The 13,405-nt window shown below is 35.0% G+C and overlaps 1 long non-coding RNA gene across 1 annotated transcript; it reads right to left on the reverse strand.

Moving 5' to 3' along the window:
- Nucleotides 1-9,562: 9,562 nt before the first annotated feature.
- On the reverse strand, nucleotides 9,563-12,899 carry LOC119867285. Its single transcript, XR_005383049.1, has 3 exons — nucleotides 12,857-12,899; nucleotides 10,913-11,012; nucleotides 9,563-10,548 (listed from the first exon to the last, which is right to left on the reverse strand). It is a non-coding gene; the product is annotated as an uncharacterized LOC119867285 (long non-coding RNA).
- Between the last annotated feature and the right edge of the window lie 506 nt (nucleotides 12,900-13,405).

Genomic DNA, 13,405 nt, shown 5'->3' on the forward strand with positions numbered 1-13,405 from the left:
TTCGGCAAAGTGCTAGGAATATACAGGTCAATACACATACCACAATGAACAGAATAGTCAAAATTTATGCCTTCATTTAGCTTATAATATATTGAGAGATAATATTTTATTTAATAGTAATTGCCATAAAAGAAGATGAGAAGTTTATTATACGAAGAAGAAAAAAAGACCTTTTTAAAGAGTTGACATTCGAATAGAAACAAAATTTAGTGAAGAAGTAAACCATAGAAGGAGAAGACGTTTTTGTGCTAGAAGAAAATGTTTCCAGGCAGATAGAACAGCAAACACAGCCTCATGGAAAAAAAAAAATAGTGTGTTTTTCAATCTTTACATACCTGTATGCTGGTGTACAGAAATAGGGGTTTATTTCTTATTCATATGTTCTTCACACAAAATGGGTTAGGTGTACCTCTCTGCTCAAAGCTCTTTTAATTCTAGATCTGAGTCTAAATTAGAAGCCTCTAGGTGAACTAACATTGATTAACACAGCAGAAAAAAAAAAAAAAAAGAAGAAGACAGGATTGAGCATGAAGCACATGTTGTTTTTTAAATCTCAGAATGATATACATCGGTCTTGTTGAAATTTCACATGTACTGTAAATTATTTTATACGTAGAGGCATAAAATAATATAATTTATTCCAAGGACACTGAGGAACAAACCATGAGAAGGTCAGGGTATACCAGGAGCAGAATGGTATCTATAGACTTGTAGCTCAGGGTAAGTGATTTGGATGTTATTCTAGAGCATGATGGGGTTTTGAGTAGAAGGTTAAAAGATTCCTGAGTTGCTGTTTCAAATTATATTCCATAAAGGACCAGTATGAAAGAAAGGAAACCAGTCAGGAAACTATGGAAACAAAGAAAACAATGACGTGATTGGCCTAGGGTGATAGTAGTGCAGGTGGGGGAAAATTATATTCATAATATACTCTAGAGGTGGCACATTTAGAGTGTATCTCAGTGATTAGAACAGAAGAATAAATATATGATTAAAAAAAAAGCTGCTGGCTGGTATTGTTTACTTTGACAGGGGAGGCTGAAAGTATGGGGATTGCCAGGAGTTAGCTGAGGTATCAATAATTTCTATACTAATCACATATTAAGTGATTTTAAATAGAGAATGTATTAGGACAGAGGGCAGAGCCCTGAGCGCTCCAATATTTAGAAGGAGAGAAGGAGACAGCAAAGGAGAAAAAAATTAGCTCTACTGAAGTAGAGAGAATTGAGAAGAAATGGTTTCCTGGAATTAGGATGAAAAATGTGTATTCAGAAAGAAGAAATTATTATTTCACACCACCTGGCATCAGTCAGGATTTCTTAAAAGTTAAGAGAAGACATTCAGGTTAGTTTATGTAATATATTTAACAGTGGAATAGTTGCATACAAATGATAGGAAAGAAAAAGGGAGAAAAAAAATAAAAAGGGGGGACAAAGGAGTCAGAGGAGTGAAGGGAGAAGAGATTGCCATAAAGAAGAGACAGGGAGATGCCTTCTCACCTCCCCAGGGCCCACCCTGCTACTCCCCAGGACAGCCCCCTTCCACTTGGCCTATTGGCAGTCATGGGACAAGCAGGTCTGACTCAGAGAGGCCCATAGCCCCAGATCTCGAGCACTTGCATAACTCTGCTAGGTCTTTAGCCACAGGAACCTGTTCTGCCTGGATTAGGGATGTGGCCTGCCGGCTGGAGCATTAATAAATCAGGAGATACCCTCAACCAATAAGATATGGGAAGGTGGAGAAATATCTCAGTTTCTTCGGCCCACACTCACTTAAATTGAGGTATTTTCTACACAAACTCTCAGAGTTTGACAAAACCCACTCATTAGCACACTCTCTCTCATTTTCCTTCCTTCCTTTCCTTCCTTCCTTCCTTATCCTACTCTTTCTTCTCTACTCCCTTTGCTATATTTTATGAAATTATCTCCCAAATATACTCCTTGCCCCTAAATTTTTGTTCCAAAGTTTGCTTTTATGGAAGTACAATCTAAAACAAAATGAGGGTGATAAACATAGGACATTATAAAATTTAGAAATAAATGTATATGCATTGAACATGGTCAGAGATCTAAGACCTTCATAATTAGAGTGCCCAAAGGACCAGTATTTCTAGTATTTAAGCTTTTACAGATCAGAGAATAATTTTTAAAATTTCCAGACTCCAATGTTGATGAGAACAGACCATCAACACCTACGCTTCAAGAATATAGCAGTCTCCCAAAAAATCTAGACCTCTCACTTATTGGTAATGAAGGTAAAATCCTAAATAATTATTAGACCAAAAAATATACATATAAGAAACATAAAATGGAAGGTAAGAATGGTTCAATAGAAGGAAATATAATAATATAATTAATCCTATTAAATAATATGATATCATATGACCAATTGGTTCATATATTTAAAAATCAGTAAAATTAAACATAATTATGGATAAATACTCTAAAAGAAATAGAAACAGACTCACTCTTTATTCAACAGTGAGCTTCAGAATCAATATGAATGTTCTACTCTTTTTTTCAACATTATTACCCTAGGCCACATGGCATAGGATTATTCCATGATGAAATTTATATAACCTATAGCTTCAAGCAGCTTGCCTATTCTTATTTCAAAATTTCTGACCCATTTAGGAACATCCATATTCCTACTTTGGATTTGAATATCACATAGGGAAAACTGTATCAACTTGGCAGAAATGCAATATTGATTTAAAATAAATCTTATTTTCATGAAAATATTTAATAATACATTTTGCCAAAATATAACAATATTTGCTCTTCTATTTTTTTCCACAACACTTTAAAAAATTCTTATGGATTATGTCACCTACCTTCATTTTGAACTTTAATCTTTTTATAAATACATGGTATTCTCTTTGCTACTTACTTTTTAAATATCACTTAATTTTTATGACTGCAAATTTAGAAAAAAAATAGTTGGAGGTTACTAAAACTGCTTTCGTGCTCATTTGATAAAACTGATAGCACATTAAAATACCACACTTATATTTTACTTTTTTTTTTTTTTTAATCTTTGGGATCTGGCACCTACTTATATATATAAAAAGAAAAAAATCTGCTTGGTGGCTCAGTCAGTTAAGTGTCTGCCTTAGGCTGGGCTTAAGTCATGATCCCTCCGGTTTCTTGCTCAGCACAGAGCCTCCTTTTCCCTCTCTGCCCCAATCCACCAACCCCGCATTCTCTCTCTTGGTCTCTCTCTCCTTCTCAAATATACAAATAAATTCTTAAAAAAGTATATGATCAAATAGCATTAGAGAATCCCAATTAAGAATATTTTAGAACAAAATAACCTTGTTCTTTACTTGCTAAATCGATCTCTTTGGCATTTGCTTGTGCTATACTCATTTACCACTGCTATTTCAAGAATTTGAATTCTTTCTAAATCAGTTTCCATGATTTTTTCTCCAATGTTTAAGCATATTGCACAACAACCAAGAACAGGAAATTTTAGCAGGATAGATCAAAGAAACCTTTTGCTATGTGAAAGTGTGTGTGTGTGTGTGTGTGTGTGTGTGTGTATGAACCAGAGAAAAAAGAGAGTAGGAAGAAAGTTTAAAAAAAAAATTGAAGGAAAAATGAGTCATAAACATTAAACGAACAGTTATTCCCACGTGATAAAAAATCATAGAAGACATTTAGTAATACGTAATACTTCCTAAACATCTTAAGACTTTACATATTTGCAAGTAAATATGTAACTGTATTGTTGAAATTTATTTACTATTTTATAGGATATACACCCATAGTCATGTTCATGAATGACCTAACTATGCAGTATCTACTTAAAGAATATTCTATCATGATCTTTTGTAAGAGTTCATTCATTGGTTAGAGTTTTACATTAATGAGAATAATATTTCATCTGTTTTAATTATGAAATTTAATTAACCACTAAATTAGCTCTACACAAACCATGCATCCCTGTCCAGTTAATTAGCTCTACACAAACCATGCATCCTCGTCCAATGTTTCTATCATCCATCCTTTTATTATTTGCTTGTCATCCTAGATTTCTTTTTTTTCCATCCTAGATTTCTAAGCTTATAACCAATGCTCTATTATCACAACTCCCCAAAACTTTCACTAGTCTAGTATGTTCTTTCTCACCTCCATCTTTCCTTCTCTATTTCTTCTCAATTTAATACTCTGAACTCACTCTTTTCTGATTGGAAACTCTTATCTCCCAACCTGCTTTAATCTAGCTAACTCTAATTCATACTCTGCGTTGATGTTTAAATATCAGCTCCTCTAACCCTTACTTAACTTAAAGCTCCCTATTACACATTCTCAGATTAACTTCTGCTTCAAAACAACTGACTAACTTTAAATACTTAATTTATTACTTTGCTTAATGTTTACATTCTTCCTTAGACTATTAGTGGCCATATCTTAGTGACAGATGAAAGCCAGTGCTAGACACATGGTGGACACTTAAGACTTAGAGGGTGAGGATGAGGGGCACCTGGGTGCCCAATCAGTTAAGCACCCAACTCTTGGTTTTAGTTCATGTTGTGATTTCCTAGGTCGTGGGATGGAGCCCCCATTGGGGAGTCCGCTCGAAGATTCTCTTCCTCTGTCCCTCCCCCCCTTTGTGCTCACTCTCTCTCTCTCAAATAAATAAATAAGTCTTTTTTTTTTTTTTTTTTTTTTTAAGAATGTGAGGATGACAGTACAGTGTGGAATCAGGAATGGTTTATTATTTGAGGATTTTACAGGTTGCCTGTATTGGAGTACTATGATAATTAAACTGTCAATATTCAGTGCAGATCATATCACTGTAATCATATAATTGCTAGCAATGGATTAGACTTGAGAAATTTAGTATAAGTCACTGGCTTGATAAATAAGGATACTAAACCAGACAAAGGAAATGCTTTCAATTTCTTAATGGATTTATCAATAAAATAAACATGCATGGATAATGCATTACTTATATGATACCAATTTTCTAGGTTGAAAACTTTGCATAGAATATATAATGCTGAAATCAAGTTTTGAGTGTTTTATAAAATGAAAAAGTGGTGATAGTGCTATAAATATGTTAAAGTTTGTATTTCCAAAATAGGCATATTCTTAAGTGGGTCTGCTAAACATAATATTTTTTGATTCTTGAGAATAATTAATAGTTTAATATTTACTGTTCTTGGTTAACAATGAGTTGAATGTAAATAAATGCAGAATATCACTGACTTGATATACACTTGCATTAATATAATTTTTGCTATTTTTCAGTTTGATAAGTACATTTTTAAATTAATTTCATTTATTTCTAATTCATCAGTTTCTTATATAAACATATTGGTGATTCATGTAATAGTATCATTCTTTGTAAATAATTAGGCTTCATTCAGATGTAATGTGAAAGGATTATAGAAATAATGCATATAAAGCACCTTCACATCTTTGAAGAAACCCATCCACATAAAAGTACTTGTTACTTTGATGCTTGTATACTGAAATATATTATGTAAATGTGGGGTCTCAAGACTATAATATGTCTATTGTTTTATTTCTCAGAGGCAGTAACTTTTTGTTTTTCATTTTTGTTGCAATAATCGTAGGAGTTTTCTTGATATGTACAGAAGGTAGGATTGTTTGTTTGTTTTTTGCGCAGTAATAAAACCTTATTTTATTGCTTATTCTGTTTCACAATAATAATTACCATGACTTTGGAACTCTCCTGGCATTTTGTAAGTAACAGAACAAATAAAACCATGTCAACTTTCCAGTTTATCGTAAAATATAGTACTTGAAAGTTGGCTGATGAGGGACTATGAAGCTCAGAGCTTTATAATTGGAAAAATATAATCCAGCTCTTCAGCTATGTTTCAAACATGACCCAGGACAGCAGTGATCAAATTACTAACTACCTCAATGATAGTTATCCATAAGGAAAATATATATGTAACGATAAATAATGCTGTATAAAACAATTTTGTGCATACTATACCAGGGAATGTAACTAATTTTCTTCAATGATGCTGGGTTGGAGATACATCCATATTCTGTACATAAGATTACCAGAGTTATTTGTAAGCAAATTTGAATTGATAGCTAACCTAAATGCAGTTTTTAAGCATAAACCATCATTTTTAAACTCACAGTTGCTGAGTCCAAGCATATCCTAAAAACCCTCCTGGTGATTCTGGTAGGCAGCCAGCTAAGAGTCTTTGTTTTAAATGGATATAATTTGTTTACATTACCTAGCATGCTGCCTCATACATGGTAAGCAGATAATAATAATTCATTATTAATGGTGATGATTATAATTTCTGTGCTGCCGTATCTTAGGCTACTAGCCTACAAGGATGTGCTTGGATTGGTTCTGTTTACCAACACCCTTTCAAAGTGTGAATTTGGTCCTCATACCCTACAAGTCCTTCCTGAATGTGGCTATGCAGAAAATAACAGACAATGGGGAAGGAAATATTCTTTAAGAGCACCTGTGCAAGCACTCCATTGTGGCCCAGCACAGGACTAGTAAGTTTTGCCAGGCTCATGACACTTCTCTTCACCTTGAGGTGACTTGGTCTATAGAGCAGTCCCTGGCTTCCTCCTTAACCACCTACATGGATAAGGATGGCCAAATACACTGTCCTGAGGCAACAAAACCTGGTCTTAGAAGCCAGGACCAGAATATGTGAGAGAGCAAAAGTCTTTGCTCCTTTCTTTAAAGAATAACATTACTGTCCATTTTTAAACCTGGCTCAAAGAGTGTGCTGGGCTTTGCTTAATTCTTTTGCAAGTCTTCCTCTCTGGAAAAGAAGTAAGGGAGAGATGTAGTGCCTCCACAGGAGGAAGAGAGCAATGACTATTTGAGGCCAACTGTTAGTGTATGTAGAATGTAGGCACATGAAAAGAAGAAACCATCTTAACTTTGAGTTCCACTGAATTGCAGCTTTTGGTTGCTTTGGAGACAGTGTGAAATAAAAATCACCCATACAAGTCTTCAAGTCCTATCTCTTTCACTTAATAGAATTCATCTTGAAAATAATGTTGAAATACCTAAGAATTTTACTTTCCATATATAAATTGGCTGTAATATTAGTCACATTTCAGGAATTTGATTAGAATCAAATAGAATAGATTCAAGAAGTAACATGTAAATTATTTACATCCAGTAACAATAAAAAGGTTCCACAATAAACTATGTTTGAGATGAATTATCTTTATTTCAGTATTTATCGGATGTATTTAATATGCATTATACATCCCCAGGGAGGATGTGGCAGGATTTTTTTCCCCAAATTATTTATCCATAGAACTTCTTTTTCAATAAAAAGTATTTCCAGAATTAATAATTTGCTGAAAATCCTTTGGGGGACATTGAGTTGGGCATCATAAGTAAAATGACTAAGAAAGCACTTAGTGTATTGCAATTTTTGTACTCTGTGATTTGTGAACAATGGATATTTTGTAGTAAATTGTGTTTTTTCAAAAAAGCACAGAGCACCTGTGCAAGCACTCCTTTTATACATTATGTGAATTGGAGATTTCAGAAAAGAATGGTGGGCACCAGAGTTCCCTTGGAAAAGAGCAGTGGGCTGTGAGACACAGGAACAAAAATTCTTTTAATCTGGATGCCTCTTAATCTGAGTTTTGACAAAAGTTGCAGGACAAAAAAAAAAGGAGGTGGCGGGCATGGCTCCTCATCAATCAGGAGCTTAGAAATAGTGTTTTAAGAAGGGCTAGATTAAAATTAGGCTAAAAATGAAGGAAGGGAGGAAGGAAGGAAGGAAGGAAGGAAGGAAGGAAGGAAGGAAGGAAGGAAGGAAGGAAGAGAAGGAGGGAGGGAGGCAGAGAAGGGAGGGAGGGAGGGAGGGGTGGGAGGATGATCCCTAAACTACAGGCAGAGAGATTTTAGATTAGGAATTATGTAACTGAGGAGAATCAACAAAATATTACAGAGCAATGAATCTTTCTATAAAGTCTGTTTTCTTTTTTCTCTTGAATTGAGTGAGTCTAGACTCTTTTTTTTCTATGTATGCATACAATTTATTTCTGGAAAATTCTCATATATATGATGATGTAATAGCTGGGTCTAAATACTACTGTGACTGTAAGATCAAAGACTAGAGAGAAGGTTCTTGAGCAGTAATAGTTGTGGGCATAAAAATAAGAACAATACCGATGATCCAGAGAGCCCCCTTCGTCAAAATGCTAAGATGTCTCTTCCTGGGGAGTTATAGTCCACTTTCACTAGGGAAGCATTAACATCTTTGTTTCCTCATTTATTATGATATCCCATAAACTAAATATCAAAAGGCAGTGCAATTTATTAGAAGGCACTAATTCATAGTGTTTCTGTTCTACGTTTATACTAGAATAATAATATTTAATCATTTAATTCCCAAAGACATATTCTGAAATATTAGAACTAGGGGAAAAAAAACCTACAAGATTGTAAACTCCTATTGTAACCAAAATATAGGTTAAAGAAAATAGATCCTTAAGCTCTGGCTTTAAAACCTGCTTCCCATTGTTATACAGCTTCATCTGCACCCCATTCTACTATACGCCGCTGAGTGATTTCACAACCCATTTCCCATTCCACTCAGTGTAACTTCAATGAGCATAATTTCATATCTGTTACAACTAGAGTGTTTTGATGAATAAAAAGATATTCTAACGAGAAAAAGAAAAGAAAACCTATGATCCACTTCAAGGAAAGTCTGCCAAATACTATTTAAAACGCTAGCATTTCTCATCCAGAAACCAATGTAAACTAAAATATAGATGACTTTATTCATGTTCCGTTTAATAAAGTTTCTTAATTCCACAAGGCAAGAAATCCTGGACTGACATTTAGTTTTGCAGTAAGAGGAAGTGCAGTATTGTGCAGGAGCAAATAAAATACTATTACAGTGCACAATTTTATATTCTTCCTCTAAAAGTCTCTGAGATAAGTGTCACTGCTAATTGTGCTGCTAGTCCTCAGGGGTCAGGAACTGGAGGTTTCTGATGTGACAAGCTATGCACACACCAAGATTAATCATAGGAAATGCTAAATATATCCAATTCTCCTAGAGATAAAGTAAGAACAAAAATCCATTGCTAGTTGATTAGTAGGATTTAAAAATATCTATAAAAAATCAATTGTAAGAATATTTTCTGCATTAGCTCAATATAACCTGGTATCACAATACCAGGATGGTTGCCAAAGGAAAGAAAAACTGACATTGTCTATAAGACTTTTCAGGGCAATAACGTGGATATAGGGGCTGGAGTTTTCAACAGTGAGTATTTGGGTTATATTCCTATGGTCTCCTTAGCTCAAAATGCTGCAGATCCACCTGCTGCTTATTGAGGAAAATGGGGACATGCAAAAGGAAGATTCCAAAGGGTGCTCTGGACTGTCTTGTGGGGCTGCCCCATTTCTGTCTCTTCAACCTCAGTTCAATTTGCTTGCTTCTTTGAGAAAGATCACCCATGAATGCAAGTCCTCTGTAACTGCAATAAATGTAAAGCAGTTCCCTTCAGTCTGTATTAAGGAAGAGTTCAAGGACATGTCCTGATTGGCAATTAGTGAGTAGGGGAGAAATCCTTACCATGCATTTTCTAACTCTGATAGAATCTTTACTTCTGAAATACAATCAGTTCTTCTGGCTTAATAATCTTGGTTCTTTGCATCTGCCTGTAGCAATATTTTCCAATACAATGACACTCTCACTGGTGATGTTCTCTGCTATTTTCCCATAGACAGCTCTACCGTACAGCCTATGGACACAGGACAGAACTACAAGGCACACATTTGCTTACCCAATTCCATTGCGGCCCCTGATTAAATTTGCTTCTGTAGTTGTAGATCTTGCTGCATGGAGTAGCTTCCATAAGTCAACACACAATACTTGTGTTAGTTTTTAATTTATTGCATCTCGGCTCTAAATCCACTTATCATGGCAAAAAGGGATCTAAAGTTTTTGAATGATTTTCCTTTGTCAGCTGGCAAGGTATGAAGCTTTGTCAGTACAGGATAATAGAGATAAATACAGGAAACAGAGACACTCTCATGGTTCTGCTGTCTTTTTGGCAAGCTCCTACAGCACATTAGGCTTTATCAGGCTCCACTCCTACAGTGTGGACAGTTTCTTACCGCCAGCCCCTGCAGCAAAGGCAGCCTTTTCAATGTTCAGCTTCTGTAGTACACAGCAGTCAGATGCATCCAGTGACCAGTAGGCTCCCTAGATCCCCACTTCGGAAGTTTCACAGAGTGACTCTAAGGTGACATTACTTTCTATGGCAACTTAGAAAATAAATTCCAAGTAAGTTCCACTGTGCAGCAACACAGCTACTTCTGTGTCATCCAGTGAGGAACAGCCATTCATTTTCAAGGTCTGAAATTCAGCTCTGGGGGTCCGGAGGTCTCTTCTTAAGGTGGTTTATCCAAGCTCAAGGAGTTGGCTACTCCTTATAACTGTTATTCTTCAATTCTTTAGAGTTATTACTTCTTCCTAGCCATAATGGTCAATTCTATTTGTCAAGTTTGGCTGGATTATGCTAACCCGTTGTTTGGTCAAACGCTGCCCTAGATGTTGTTAAACAATTGTTTGGAGATATAATTACCATTTACATTTAGTTGTCTTTACTTTTTTTTTTTTTTATTTTTTATTTTTTTTATTTTTTATTTATTTTTTTTTTTATTGGTGTTCAATTTACTAACATACAGAATAACACCCAGTGCCCATCACCCATTCACTCCCACCCCCCGCCCTCCTCCCCTTCTACCACCTCTAGTTCGTTTCCCAGAGTTAGCAGTCTTTACGTTCTGTCTCCCTTTCTGATATTTCCCACACATTTCTTCTCCCTTCCCTTATTTTCCCTTTCACTATTATTTATATTCCCCAAATGAATGAGAACATATAATGTTTGTCCTTCTCCGACTGACTTACTTCACTCAGCATTTAGTTGTCTTTAAAAGCAGATTGCTCTCCATAATGTGGGTGGGCCTCATCCAATCACTTGAAAGTTTTAAGAGAAGGTTGTGGTTCCCTTAAATGGAAGAAATTCTGCTTAAGTTTTCAGTCTTTGGTATAAAACTGCAACATCAACTGTGACCTAGATCTCCAGACCGCCAGCTTGCCCTACAGATTTCATTTGGCCACTCTTACAATCTGATTCCTTGAAACACATCCTTCCATGTCTTTCTCTCTCTATCTTATTTATTCTGTTTCCCTGGAGAACTCTAATGAGCCAGTCCTTCATTAATCAAATCACTTGTCTGAGTTAATAATTTTATGTTCAGCTTATCCTATACATGTTACTGTGTGGTTTCTGTCTCCTGTTTAAACCCAACTTATTCAATGCTCTTGCAATATTCTGACAGCATATGCATTTGTGAGAGAAGTTTCTGGTGACAGGGTTGTGATACTGAAAGATACCATTTAGTATCAGGAAAGTTTCACATTTCCTCTATGCCCTTCTCTATTTATATTTTTCTAGGCTTCTGGTCATCTTGGTGTCAGGTGAGTGGGTACAGGTGGGTGGGTACAGGCAGTAAGAAGCCAAAATGAGTACCTAAAACAATCAGGGTTACCCATATAATTTAAAAATAGAAATGGAGTTATGTGGCTATTGCTTTTGGCATATCTCATTTTCCTGACTTTTATTGTGAATATATTTGGAGCAAAGAGAAGAAATAAGGAAGACTAATCATTCACTAATTAGAGAGGATATCATATTCTAATAATGTAGATAAGCAGAATTATCAAAATTGTTAGAGTAATAGATCAGCTTAGAAATAAGCCTAGAAGGGCTCACAATTGGAAATATACATGAGGAACAGTAATAAACTTTAAGTTTTTTCAATTTTTAAAGAGGTAATTGTATGAGAAAAGTAACTTAAGAGTTACTTCATTTTTCCCTCTTTTTTTAAAGATTTTATTTATTTATTTGAGAGAGAGAGAGCGGGGGGGGGGGGGAGCAGAGGGAGAGAGACAATCTCCAGCTGACTCCATGCTGAGTGCAGAACCTAATGTAGGGATTGATCTCAGGACCCTGAAAACAGGACCTGAGCCAAAACCAAGAGTCAGATGCCCAACTCACTGAGCTACCAGGTGCCCTGAGATATCTTTCATTCTTTTTCAATCTGTATAAATATGCCTCCAGTAACCAGACACCTGGGGATTTCTTTTCTTTTTTCTTTTTTCTTTTTTTTTCTTTTCTTTTCTTTTCTTTTCTTTTCTTTTCTTTTCTTTTCTTTTCTTTTCTTTTATATCACCTTTCTTAAGTCACTATATACAATATTTCACAAACTTTGGCACCTGTTAGCACAAAAACATATCTCAAATCAATTCATTTCTCTTTGTACATACACTATACCAACCCTGAAATCATTAGCTTTAGCTAATTTACTACCATTTCTCTCCTGGACTGGTTTCCTAATATCCTCTCAGATTTAATTATTGCCTTCTTTGGTCCACTCTTTATCATCAGTCCAAGTAATATTTAATATTTGAAAATGTCTACAGTATCAAGCCACTTTGCAACTTAAAACTCTTTGATGACTATTCATACTTTTGAAAATGAAAACTAAATTCCTTAATATGAACTTAAATAAGAACACAAAAGCAATTGCAAAAACATTTATTCACCTTTTATCTGAAGCCAGAAATTTTTCTAAGTACTCTGCATATATTAAATGATTCATAGTTCACAAAGACTTTATGCCTTCGATTATGTAATTGTATTATTACTATTATTATTATTTCATAAATAAGAAAAATAAGCACAAGAAGATTAAACAATTTACCCACATAACCAATGACTGCTACGATCAGAATTCAAACACAGGCTGTCTAATTCCAGAATTGACAATATTAATCTACATGCTTTACCCAGGCTGTGGCTCAGCATAGTTCTCCAGAGGCTTCTCCTGCAATAATCCCTATGTTCTAACCCCACTGGTATTTTTAATGTTTCTACAATGTATCTAACTCCTTTCCTTTTCAGGCTTTCCCACTTGCTGTTTCATCTTCTTGGTATGCTTTTCCTCCCACTGTCCTCGTGATTATTTGTATGCATCCTTTAGGACTAAATTTAAATGACACTCCTCTAGAAAATTTACAGATCATTGTTTAATCTAAAAGGGTACTATATGTTTTTAATGTATTGCACTTATAATTAATAGTATGTGTGTGTGTGTGTGTATATATATATATTATATATATATATATATATATGATTAATCTCTCTTTTCCCTTGTAAAATATATGAGGATTGAATCTGTTTTGTTCAGCAAAAGGCTTCCAGTGCCAAGCAATAAATACTTTATGGATGACTGAAAGAGTAGGGGTGGAGGAGAATACTTGATAGGAATCCAAAAGGGTTCCCATCTGGCAGCTTCTGTTATTTCTGAATACAGGACCTTTTGCTCAGTGAGGAAT

The sequence above is a fragment of the Canis lupus genome, chromosome 33 (assembly GCF_011100685.1).
Source record: "Canis lupus familiaris isolate Mischka breed German Shepherd chromosome 33, alternate assembly UU_Cfam_GSD_1.0, whole genome shotgun sequence".
Classification (NCBI taxonomy): Eukaryota; Metazoa; Chordata; class Mammalia; order Carnivora; family Canidae; genus Canis; species Canis lupus.